Raw genomic sequence first — 12,500 nt, forward strand, 5'->3', positions numbered from 1 at the left:
CCATCACACCTGGAGAATGGGTAACCTTTCCAAACAAGCATAAACATGGGTACAATTTAAGAACAAAAAGATTAAGTCCAACTGCTCAGACACAGGGACAAGACAATTAAAGGATTATACAGGGTGGCAGCTGACCACATTCAGATCTTTGGTAAAAAAAAATTATTCACAAAACATATTAAACATACATATACAAAGATAATATCTATGAGGCAACTAATTTATATTTAAGTCTGTAATTATATCTTTGAGGTCATTCTTAAATATGTTACAAATACACGGGTCTAAATGAAACAGGCCATGACTAATATTAAAATTACAGAGGGAAGTAAGTTGTATAATGGCAGATTCTACAAGATTTCGTGATAAGACATCTTTTGATCTCGAAATTACTGAACTACCAGTCCAATTTATCCGGTGGTTGTTTTCACTTAAATGAATGAATACTGCATTAGATGTTTGCCCAGTTTTGACAGAATATTTATGCTGTTTTAATCTTACTTCTAAGCCCTTGCTCGACTGTCGGAGATAAAAGGAGGGGCAGTCCATACATGGAATTTTATATATTATGTTGTTGCTCTCCCTTGGGCCATTTTTTATTAACATTCCTTTTAGTGTGTTATTATAGGGAAAAACAAGGTTGACCTTAAAGGATTTTAACAATGATTTAATGGTTTCAAAACCGTTAAAAGAAGGCAAACTGAGAATGTTCTTAGAATTTTCTTTCTCCGTGTTACACTATAAAACTTTTTGTGGGCTTTATTTATGCATTGTCAGTCCCCAATATTTGGATCAAGAAATTGAATACATAAGAAAAATTAAATAATCCTTTAATTGTCTTGTCCCTGTGTCTGAGCAATTGGACTTAATCTTTATGTTTATGCTTACTTGGAAAGGTTACTCATTCTCCAGGTGTGTTGGATCCTAGGTACTAATCTCCTTATAATCCCTATCTGTCACTTAAAAGACCTTTCCTTGTACTCTAAGTTTCTCAAGTAAGTCAGTTTGTTTGCTAAGTAAAGGACGTTGAGTCGGAAGATCTTGCAGAAACCCCGTTGTTTATCTTTCCTTCGTGGCTTATACCTTTATATATATATATATATATATATATATATATATATATATATATAATATATATATATATATATATATATATATATATATATATATATATAGTATATATAAGTGTGCATATATGCATATATGTAATATACACACATACATATGTACAGAAATATGTATATATATATATATATATATATATATATATATATATATATATATATGTGTGTGTGTGTGTGTGTATATTATATATATATTGTTTATTCATTTCCCCTGACAATAATGACCACAGCCTACACCGCCATATTAATGCATTTCATGACTGATTAATCAGTGTAGCAAACTTCCATAATATTAGCTCCTTCCCATACCTAGAGAAACAGCTCATAAGCTGCGTGTTGAGGCCTCCCAAGAACGCTGTAGTACCATTCACTTTTCTTGCACCTGTGACAAACGAGTTCCTCTGTTCTGGCTCTGATGTGCAATGTTCAGTGAATTTATGGTGTAACTTCATTTTTAAATGACACGTAATATAGTAGATTCACATCAACCGTGCATTTGATGTCTAGGCCAGTCCCTTACGACGCTCCTGATTGGCTGTTGATAAGCCAATCGCGGAGCTGGAAACTCTGACTCTCGAGAGAGTTCACATGGGTAGGATCTATGTTCCCTTTTCTCCAGAGGGATACGTCTTTCAGGAGAGGTGAAACATACATCCTATCTATGTGAACTCTTGAGAGAGACTGAGAGTTTCCAGCCCTGTGATTGGCTTATCAACAGCCAGTCCGGAGCGTCGTAAGGGACTGGTCTAGACATTAGATGCGCGGGTGATGTGATTCTACTATAGCATCAGAGGAGTCTGAAATATGAATGAAATCGAAATGATGCAAAGTTTATTTATTGGAAGAGCCTGAAAGGGTTCATTGTGGTAAGCAAGACCAACATGGAGAACATAGTAGAGATTGAGACCCGAAATACAGTGGTCAGTATTTTAACGCTTGCTGCTCCTTAATTTAAACATTTATTTTTTTTATAAGACAGAAGCTCCTCGGGTAATTGACAACAGGTTTGGCGATTTACATAGTTAATTTTATCAATGTATATGAATTCTATAATCTGGCAGCGTGTATTTTCTTAGTCTACAGTTAACTAGCACTTCTTATGTAGTCAAGTAACTGGACGGACAATCCCGGTCACTCTTTTAATGCAGCCTTTAATTTCGATTCTCAAACTTGGAGGAGGACTTCTGGCCTTGGAAGTCACCGGCATTGCACATGGAAATTCTGTCCTTAAAAAACCTCTCGGTTGGAGTTCAGCAACGTAGGGGGAAAAAGCTGGATTCCACCAATCAGGTGGAGACAGACTAGAGAAAATATAGCTGCATACAGCTGCCAGGTATTCCAGCGTTTGCTCCTCTTCAGTGACAAAGTATTCTGACAAGAATGTACAGCCGATTCCACTGTGATGAGGCCTGACCTATGATGTTCTTCTCGAAAATGTAGTCGAGATGTTATCTTGCAGGTCGTTTTTCTGGTGTGAGGGTTGGTAAGCATTACTGGAGGGTGGCGTGGGACTCTCCCGCACCACATCTTGCATTGTAGTACTTCCTTTTCTGCCTTTCCCTTTCTCTTTTCCCTTTCTCCGCTTTCTTTTCTTCCTGTCTTACCTCTTTTGCTTATTCCTGTCTTGGTATAGCTAAGGCAGTGGTTCCCGACCCCAGGGTCGCGACCCAAATTAGGGTCGGTGTTGGCGTACCACCTCGGTGGCCACAAGTTTGATTCTCGGGCATTCCATTGAGATGTTAGATATGTGTGTTTCTGGTGATAGAAGTTCACTCTCGACGTGGTTCGGAAGTCACGTAAAGCCGTTGGTCCCGTTGCTGAATAACCACTGGTTCCACGCAACGTAAAAACACCATACAAACAAACCAAATTGAAGGTTATGTCAATAATTCACAGCTGGCCACATTTTTATTTTGAGTAATGTAACCGATTTACTTTAGTAGGACAAGGTAAAGATTCTCCTGGGCACATAGTGACGGTTTTCAATCCCATTTCAAATGTATTGAAATTGATTGTGTTAGTAAATATAAACTGAAATATAATAACGAAAGCTCATAAACAATTTGCAAGTATAACTGTAACATGAAATGGCTGGATTTATTATTACAATTATGGTCGGTCACAACTAAAAAAGGTTGGGAAACAAGTCAGCTGTTTCACTGGGGCTGTGCTTACAAGTTGTTCTTGTTGTCTTGTGAAGCTTGGCATTCTGCTTGAAGGTGGGTTCTGGAATTCACTGCATTTTCCAGGATACTTCCACTCGTCTCCTCTATCATCCAGACCTATTCCACCCATGTTCTTATGATAGCATCCGAGATGTCCACAGTGCTTGAAGTGTGATTGAAAGTTAGAGGACCCTCAGTATACTTGTCATTCCGTCCTTAGGGGCTTCAATCCGAGCTAGAAACTCACATTTAGTCCTTATAGGCATAGAGCTTATCAAGCCCTTCTCAGGATAAGATGTTACGGATAGTAATTGGTGTGAGTAATGCTGTCTTTTCCCAGTATTTTTCCCTAAAAAAAAAAAGTTGCTTACTTTGTTTTCCTGTATGACTAGGCAGACCAGATTTAGTCAGATTGTATCAGTTCACACAACCCTTACTGTCCCAGTGGGATTGCTAATGGGATTCAGAGAGAAGGCGCAGGAATAGTAATGTGCATATGTGACGTTTTTGGTATTGGCCACAATATCTGTTGTGAACTTTGAGAGTGATTCCTTTGTGGTAAAGATGGGCTTAAGGGTTGTCTCATGGTGCTTCAGGTCATTTCCTTCCTGTCGCTTGGTGACAGACTAACCCCTGAATCAAATTTGACGAGAAAAATTTTGTCCTTACCCTTCCCTCCACTGCCACCCCTTCTGCAGTATGGGCCCGTTGAAGTATTTTATCGCAATATTGGCGAGGTACTACTTCAGGCCTAAAACTTCTAGTGCTTGAACTGGACCAGACGTTAGAAGATGCAGTCAGCCAATTGGGTGCTGCGGCTGAAAGGTACATCATTTGGTTCACGCTTGCTAAATCCTTAGATTTTGAATAGATATCAGCATCTAGGGACTTGCAGAAAAGCCAGAAGGCTGCCGTCTTCTGGTACCAATCCCTCCAAAGAGGAATAACTTGTATGATGGAAAGAGGGGAAAAAATCTTAGTTTCTTTCCCCTTTTACCATACACAAACACACACAAATTAATGTATATGAAAATATGAATACGTAATATGTAAATGTATATATATGTATATATACATGTATATGCATATATATATATATATATATATATATTATATATTATATATATACACATAAATATGTGTGTGTGGGTGGGTCTTTTATTCTGTTATAATAATATTATAGGAACTAAAAGTATCGGCGAATAAATCTAACGCACAAACTGACAATACGTCAGTCCTGATCACTTGTGAAGACCAGCAGCAACGGTAGGTGACAAGAGTAGTATTCATAAGGACTGTACAGGTGTGGAATAACGACTTTATGATTAGATATGAGTGTTGTCCTGTGTCGAAGGGCTTCAAAGAATCGACGATTTTTGTATACTTTAGTGCTCTGCCTTGATGGAGTCTGGTTGGCATATCCGCAGAAACACTAGCTCGAGAATAGGTCTGGAAATGAACGCGTCTGCGTAAGTAGATTTCCAGTGAGCTCCTGAATCCTGATAAATTCGTGTCCTCAGTCAGATTGAAGGCGGAACCCAGTCATTCCTTGTACAGGGAACTAATTTTGAAATAGCATCTTGGCCCAATTAATATTATGACCTGTATATATACTTCATATGCGAAAGTCTTCGAGCTCACGGAGTCACATTTGGATGGTTGTTTATACTCCGGTGATCCTGGGAGTTAATAACTAATTAAAGGCGTCATTCATTCCACCCCATATTCCATGTTACTGCTGATTCAATACTTAGCTTACGTTCATCAGTGATGAGGTCTGAAGTATCGGCAGTCGAAATTTATATTTTTATTTTATTTTTTTTAGCTTATTTTAGTTGTTGGCTCTTTTTTATTCATATTTATATCTTTCTATCTGTCTTTCTAACCACCTGTCTGTCTGTTTCTCTGTCTGTTTGTTACAAAGTCGACACCGGTCACGACGCACGGGTACCCGCTCATATTTTTCTTCTTGTGGTGGTTGTGATAAGAAATCACATGTTAATGTGATTATAAACTCATACATACAATATATATAAATTATGTATATAGACATACATATATATTTATATATACATATCTATTTACTGTGTATGATATATATATTTATATTTATATATATATTATATATATGTATATATATATATGTGTGTGTGTGTGTGTGTGTATAATATATGTATATATAGTGAGGTGTCATTGAAATATGCTTCGCCTTATGTTTATACCAGTATAATGAAGTGCAAGAATCTATGAAAACAAACTGACTTCAACGCTAGTACAAGGTTCAGATTTCGAGGAATCACAGAAACGGCGTCTGTCATAACATACTTATGAGCCATGAGTAATGTCAGAATGTTAATGTGACGTCGTGATAATGAGTGATACAAAGCAGCCTCGAATTACTTGTCTTTAAATGCTTGATATTTTTATCTTCCTTTTCAGTTTTCTGTAAAAGAAAACTATTGAGATGGCTTTGTCTGTCAGTCCACACTCTTTCTCTCCGCCCTCACATCTTCAAAACTACCGAGGCCAGAGGGCTGCAAATTGGCATGTTGATCATCCACCCTCTAATCATCAAACATATCAAATTGCAGCCCTTTAGCCTTAAAAGTTTTTAAGTTTAAAGTTAGCCATGATCATGCGTCTGGCACCGATATAGTTATCAAGAGCGCAGGCCACCACCGGGCCGTGGCTGAAAGTTTCATGGAGCATTTTACGCGGTACAGAAAGCTCCTTCGGCGTGTTTTTTACTTATTTGTAACTCACCTTCACTATCCGCCAAGTAGCCTAGATACTTATAGGTCTATGACAAATCGTGTCGCTGGCTAATACATATGCTATCTCCTTAATATCTGTATAGATTCTTGCTCGTTTTTGAAACCCTGATCTCTCAGCAGCGTGTATAGACAACAAAACATTGTTTATTGAGACATATGTCTTCGCCGCTCTCTCTCCTGCATACCTACCTCTAGACTGAAAAATTCCGCGGCTCGGCCTGTTGTGGAGGGGGTGACCTCCGGAGTTATTCCTAGCCTGTACTTATGGTGTTTTTAATCCGTGGAGGATTACTGCACTTTTGTTCCTCAAAGTAATGCTTTGTTTTACTTGAGGAGAGTTAGTCTCCTAAAAAAAGTTTTGGATTCTTTTTTCCATAAAAACCTCCAGTGATTCATACGGATTAGTCTTCCTCGTATCCTCGGTCTAAGGAAGTCCATAGCTTGCTCTTTCTCACTGCTATGCTAGTGTCCTCCCTACAAATGATTCTTGAGCAGCGATGGCTTCTGTATTCTTTTCAAGGACGTAAATTCAGTTGATGTACGTTAAGTTCGATTCGCAACATTCCGGTGGCTTAGGCTTAGCAATGCCTGTGCTCTTGAAACACCATTTTAATTGTAAACATCAGTCTTGCTTCCCACCACACCTACCGCAAGTTTTTCAACCTTCGAAACATCTTTTACAACAGGTAAGTATTACGTAACAGGCTCAGCCACCAGGTTTTAATTCGTGTCCGCGTCAGTCCTGCTTAGATCTGCTTTATTGTATATCTTAATTAATGTTTCCCATCGGGGGATAGTGCCGTGAATGCACCTCACACGGTGCACTGTAGGCATTGTTGAAGGGCCTTTGCAGCGCCTCTTCGACCGTAGCATTAACGCCATTAATTCATTCCTTTTCCTATACGTCCGTTCATATTCCCTTTTTTCCAGCTGACTTTTCACTGCTCTAACAATTGTTTCATAATGCAACGGCGAGATTTTCCTCCTGTTACACCGCTCAAACCTTCATTCCACCAATATCCCTTTCAGGGCTGAATGACCTGAAAGGTCCCAGCGTTTGGCCTTGGGCCTAAATTCTATACTGTATTGTATTCTGTTGTACAGTGCACATATTTTAGTCCTCTATTCAGTGTTGTTTTCGTGTTTTATTGCTCTTTTGATCACTATGGACATGTCCGTCCAGTAGAATTGCTATGCTCTTCAAAACCAGTGTAGCCAGCTCGGATGAGAAAGTCGTTATATAACGCCTGTGTGTGGCTTTCGCAGTTTTTTTTTATTTTTTATTTTACTTTACACTTACTATTTTCTATTTTATATAGTCTAGCGACGCTTTACATGGTGAAATACTAAAGCTAGTTTCTCCTGTAAAGTTTCACCGAATAGTCGCTGTAATATACAGAAACAAAGTGCCACATAGCGTGAGTCACGTTGACGCTAGATAACAGATTTCAGGCGCATGACGCCTAACTTCGTTTGAGTCATAACAAAAGTTTTCAGGTTTGTGAGAATGCACTGAGGCGACTCTACTTTCTTTCATGACTTTGTACTGATTCGTAAAAGATCATCTCTTGAAACAGTAACCACAGAATGCTTGAAAATGAATCACGTAAGAAGTATTTCTGAAAATGCTGGAAGCTGATGGATTCTGGGACAAACCTGAATCTGACCGATGAACGCAGGGATGAATGAGAGTGGCAACAGTAAAATTAATTATACGTGATTGCAACATCGTTTTTAATTTCTTGTTACCGCTTAACATTCAAGATTTCACTTGACAGTCCTCATTTTGCTTGTGCTAACAAGTCGTTAATGGTACTTTTAACCTTCAGAGCAACGTTGCTCATTTGATTACTCCTTCGGATAACCTTGCCAAATTTCTGTCGGTTTCCGTTGGGTTTGGTTTCACTCCCGAAGATGTAGCTAGCTATAGTAGATTCACATCACCCGTGCATCTGATGTTTAGGCCAGTCCCTTACGACGCTCCTGTTTGGCTGTTGGTAAGCCAATCACAGAGCTGGAAACTCTGTCTCTCGGGAGAGCTCATATTGGCGGGATGTATGTTCCACCTCTTCTGAGGGATGTTGTATCACTCAGAAGAGGTGCAACATACATCCTGCCTATGTGAACTCTTGAGAGAGACTGAGAGTTTCCAGCCCCGTGATTGGCTTATCAACAGCCAATCAGGAGCGTCGTAAGGGACTGGCCTAAACATCAGATGCACCCGTGATGTGAATCTACTATAGTATGGCTGTCGAAAGAGAACACCTGTAGGGTGTTGCAGTGGTCACAGGAGGTCCTTCTTTCCCCTCCAGTTGGTCTTTTAATCTGGAAACTATGTCTGAATCTATGAATCTTATGTTGGGAGTGTCATAGCTGGAGATCTGTTATCCATTATCTGTCAGACTGAATGACTAAATTTAACGGCGATGTTTGTTCAGTTTCATTAAATGTAATTTGATATCCATTGTGCGTCGTCGTAACTAGTTGTTAATTTTTTTTTTTTGTGCTTTTGCCCAGCACACCATGCAGTTATGTTCTGTACCTGATCAGAGTTTTCTGAGTTTTCAGTTGATGTTATCTGCATCTACATATACACAGGAATTCTGAACTTTAACTGTTCTGTTTGGGAGGAAAACTACTCCCATGTTGCAATAGTAGTTGCACCTATTCAAAGTATTAAAATATTAAATATATTAAATATTAAAACCACCGCATGTGTGTGAACAGCCTAATATATAAATGGTATATATATATATATATAATATATATATATATATATATATATTATTTTTTTACATAGTGTAAATAGATATTTTAGACGCCCAGCTTCTTATTAATAATATTTACTCAAAGCTTTTGTGGATAATACCTTTTTTCTCCCTAATCTGAAATCAACGAAGAAACATTTTTAAAGCTTTTATGAAATGACATTTCTGATACCAACTTTATGAGCTTTACTTGATATTTTAGCGTTTTTTTTTTCTGTATATAATATTGGATATCGGTAACTCATCACTGATACATCACAAATAGGACATCACAAATAGGTTGCATACAATTGAATGACTTACTGGTAGTTGAGACCGGTGCTTCAAGCGTGGAGTATCCAGCATTGGTCAATGGTTCGTTTCTCGTTTTATGATCGTTGACTTGTCTGTCAGATTGTTTGTGACGTGTATGCAATAAGTTGTCGGCATGTCTTATGACAAGTGTTATTGTAGTGTGGACGCACACCTTAGGTTAGAAGTAGGAAAAACTTCTGAGATTTTTCGGTTATACACGTTTCAGAAAGCAAGTGTTTTAGATGTGGTAGTATTTCTGACTTATACTATGTGGTAGTATGTCTGACTTATGATTTAGGATAAAATACCGAATGGCCGGCCTCTACCACAGCGCGACCACCTTCCAGAAAATCGGAAATTATAATCTTCATTTTGAATTGGGAGAAAAACTTTACTTCGAGAGGAAAGTCGAGGTCACGAGGTGTTGCTTCGACGGACACTGGCTCTTGACTAATGTCTATCCTGGGTTACAGGACGTGTTAAAGTACTTCTTCTGAAAGGTGGTCGCGCTATGGTAGAGGCCGGCCATTCGTTATTTTACCTTATTAGTTTTGTGTTAGGCTGTATATAGAAATTGATTAATAAAGCAGCCTTAGTGTGGCTGTATATAGAAATTGATTAATAAAGCAGCCTTAGTGTGTCCATAGAGCTGTCTCGTTGGTTTGTGAAAAGGTCAGTGCGGATCTGCTGTAGCGGTTCATGTGGGTTTTTATTGCAATAAGCTTGGCTCCGGTTTTGTCCTCTAATTTATATTCCTTTAATTAAAATAACAAAAACCGTTTATTCGGCTCATTGTAAATTGCTCTCAGACCATGATGAGCATTCAAGACACCCGATGTAGTATGAAAAGTAACGTCACATTTTGAAATATACTAAATATGCAACTTGTATGTCGTTCATGAAAAAAGTATATCTTAGTTTAACCAGACCACTGAGCTGATTAACAGCTCTCCTTGGGCTGGCCCGAAGGATTAGATTTTGTTTTCACTTGACTAAAAACCAGCTGGTTTCTTGGCAACAAGCCCTACAGTTTATTGTGGGATCCGAACCACATTATATAGAGAAATGAATTTCTAATCACCAGAAATAAATTCTCTGATTCGGTGTCGCGGGAAGTGAACTCCGGCTACCAGACTGATAGCCAAGTCCGGAACCCACTCGTTGTTCAAAGATTGCATAGGTCTTTAAAACATCTTATCTTTACTGAACTTGTCTTCGAAGACTGATTCTCTTAACAAATGGCAAACGATCAAGTTGGAAGTGTCCTTTGCTGTAAATATTGATCTTCAATCAATTTCTGCTCTGATGTCTTGGGTCATATGAATAGAAAATCCGTCAGGGATAAAGTTATTAGTCAGTCAACTTTGATCCACAATTACCCAGTAGTTATCTGTGGTGCTTCACTATAATGTGACTGGAAATAATAAGTAAAATTAACCATCATATTTATATATATATATATATATATATCATAATATATCTATATATATATGTATATATAATATATATAATATATATATATAGAATATATATATATATATATATATATACTATATATATAGTATATATATATATATATATATATATATCTGGCTTAAAGGAGGACCGTCGTGCTGACGGTGAGAAGCTCCCATTTTTAATCATTGTTGTCTTTTGAAAAACACAGCGTTGCTCTTTGCGTAATTGTGGATTTTTACTGTTCACTCGGTAGTTAATATCCTTGTTGTGTACTCCCCGCAGGCGGGTAGCACCGTCAGTGCACCTCATGCGGTGCATTGTTAGCAATACTTAGGGTCTTAGCAGCATTCGGCCCCTGCCTGCAACCTCTTTCTTTACTTTTACTGTACTTCCGTTCATATTCTCTTTCTTCCATCTGACTTTCCATCCTCTCCGAACAATTGGTTGATGTTGCAACTGTAACAATTTCTGTCTGTGACGCCTTTCAAACCTTCTTACGGTTAATTTCCCCTCAGCGCTGAATGACCTCAGAGGTCCCAGTGCTTGGCCTTTGGCCTAATGTTCTATTCTATTCTTTTTTGTGCGCTACTTTCCAGTGGCAAGTTGAAGGGAATAAAACCGGGTTCTGTTCGGTCGTCTTGCTGGAATTTTGTTGACCTCTAGAGTCCCGGTGTTTTATCTGAAGTTTGAAATAAAGACGCCATATCCATCGGTTTGTCATCTTGTGCCATTGAAGGCGGAATCAGAGGAATTTATTTCTGGTGATAGAAATTAATTTCTTGATATAATGTGGTACGGATCCCACAATCAGCTGTAGGTCTGGTTGCTAGGTGACCAGTTGGTTCTTAGCCACGTAAAAATATCGAATCCTTCGGGCCAGCCCTAGGAGAGCTGTTAATCAGCTCAGTGGTCTGGTAAAACTAAGATATACTTAACTTTTCGCTGAGGAGGAGAGAATATCAGAGATTTGTCTCAGACGCCATTTAAAAAAAAGATAAAGAAAGGGCTGAAAGTAGTAAATGGCTCGAGTGACTAACACCAAATTTTCATGGGATTATCAGTGAAAATTTTTAATTTTGACACAACGGCAACGTTCTCTCTCATGGTCATGTTATCTAATTGTCATGGACAGTTGTACAAATACCTGACTGGTACTAGTTTGAGCCTCATTTTTTAAAAGTAAATTAAAAAGATGATGAAATTAAATCAACTTCCACAGAATGAAGTGATCCAATGTAAAATAGGAATAAAGATCTAAGAAAGATGAATGATATTCCTTTTGAATGTATTTATATATTCTTCCATTGTAATAAATAAATACATTCAGTAGGAATAAATATATTTAGATTTAAATAACCATTAAATAGAAACAATGAATAAATAGAGTAATTCATAACATTTCACAATAATAAAAGGAAATATGTTTTGTTTTGCGAAGGATCTCAAACTCACGATTGTGAAAGCAACGGTGCAGAGATTGTGGCAGTGCCCAAGGTATGGGAACTTTGGTTATATAACCACCAACGGGCGTAAAGCAAGTGAATGGGGCACCTGAGGCAGACCAGAACGCTGACAGATAGGGGGGTTAATACCCAGATCAATTAACTGATAAGAGTGGGTACCGAATACTACCTCTTCAGCCCGAGGGTACTGAACGAAAAGGCAGTAGTGATTAGTGTGGCAGGTGTTGTAGATTTTCGTGTGTATGTCGGTGTGTGTGTTTTCTCTGAATTTACTGATGCCACGCTTCTGACGGGTTTTGTCCATAAAGACTTTTTCTCCTGATGTCGTTAGCATGACTAATATTCCCCAGAAAGAATGACACCCATTTTTTCCTCTCTTTATGAGATTGTGGTGGAACGGACAACATAAGTTATGTTTTAATGGGGAGGGGAGGGTGAAGAACGTTGATGGGAT

General features: G+C 38.3%; 1 protein-coding gene across 10 annotated transcripts in view; it reads left to right on the plus strand.

The window, feature by feature from the left end:
• The window catches only part of LOC135221971 (cyclin-dependent kinase 14-like), a 237,740-nt gene that overhangs the window by 17,034 nt on the left and 208,206 nt on the right, over positions 1-12,500 (plus strand). The gene's annotated exons all lie outside the window — the stretch shown is intronic.

This window comes from Macrobrachium nipponense, chromosome 3 (genome assembly GCF_015104395.2).
Source record: "Macrobrachium nipponense isolate FS-2020 chromosome 3, ASM1510439v2, whole genome shotgun sequence".
NCBI lineage: Eukaryota > Metazoa > Arthropoda > Malacostraca > Decapoda > Palaemonidae > Macrobrachium > Macrobrachium nipponense.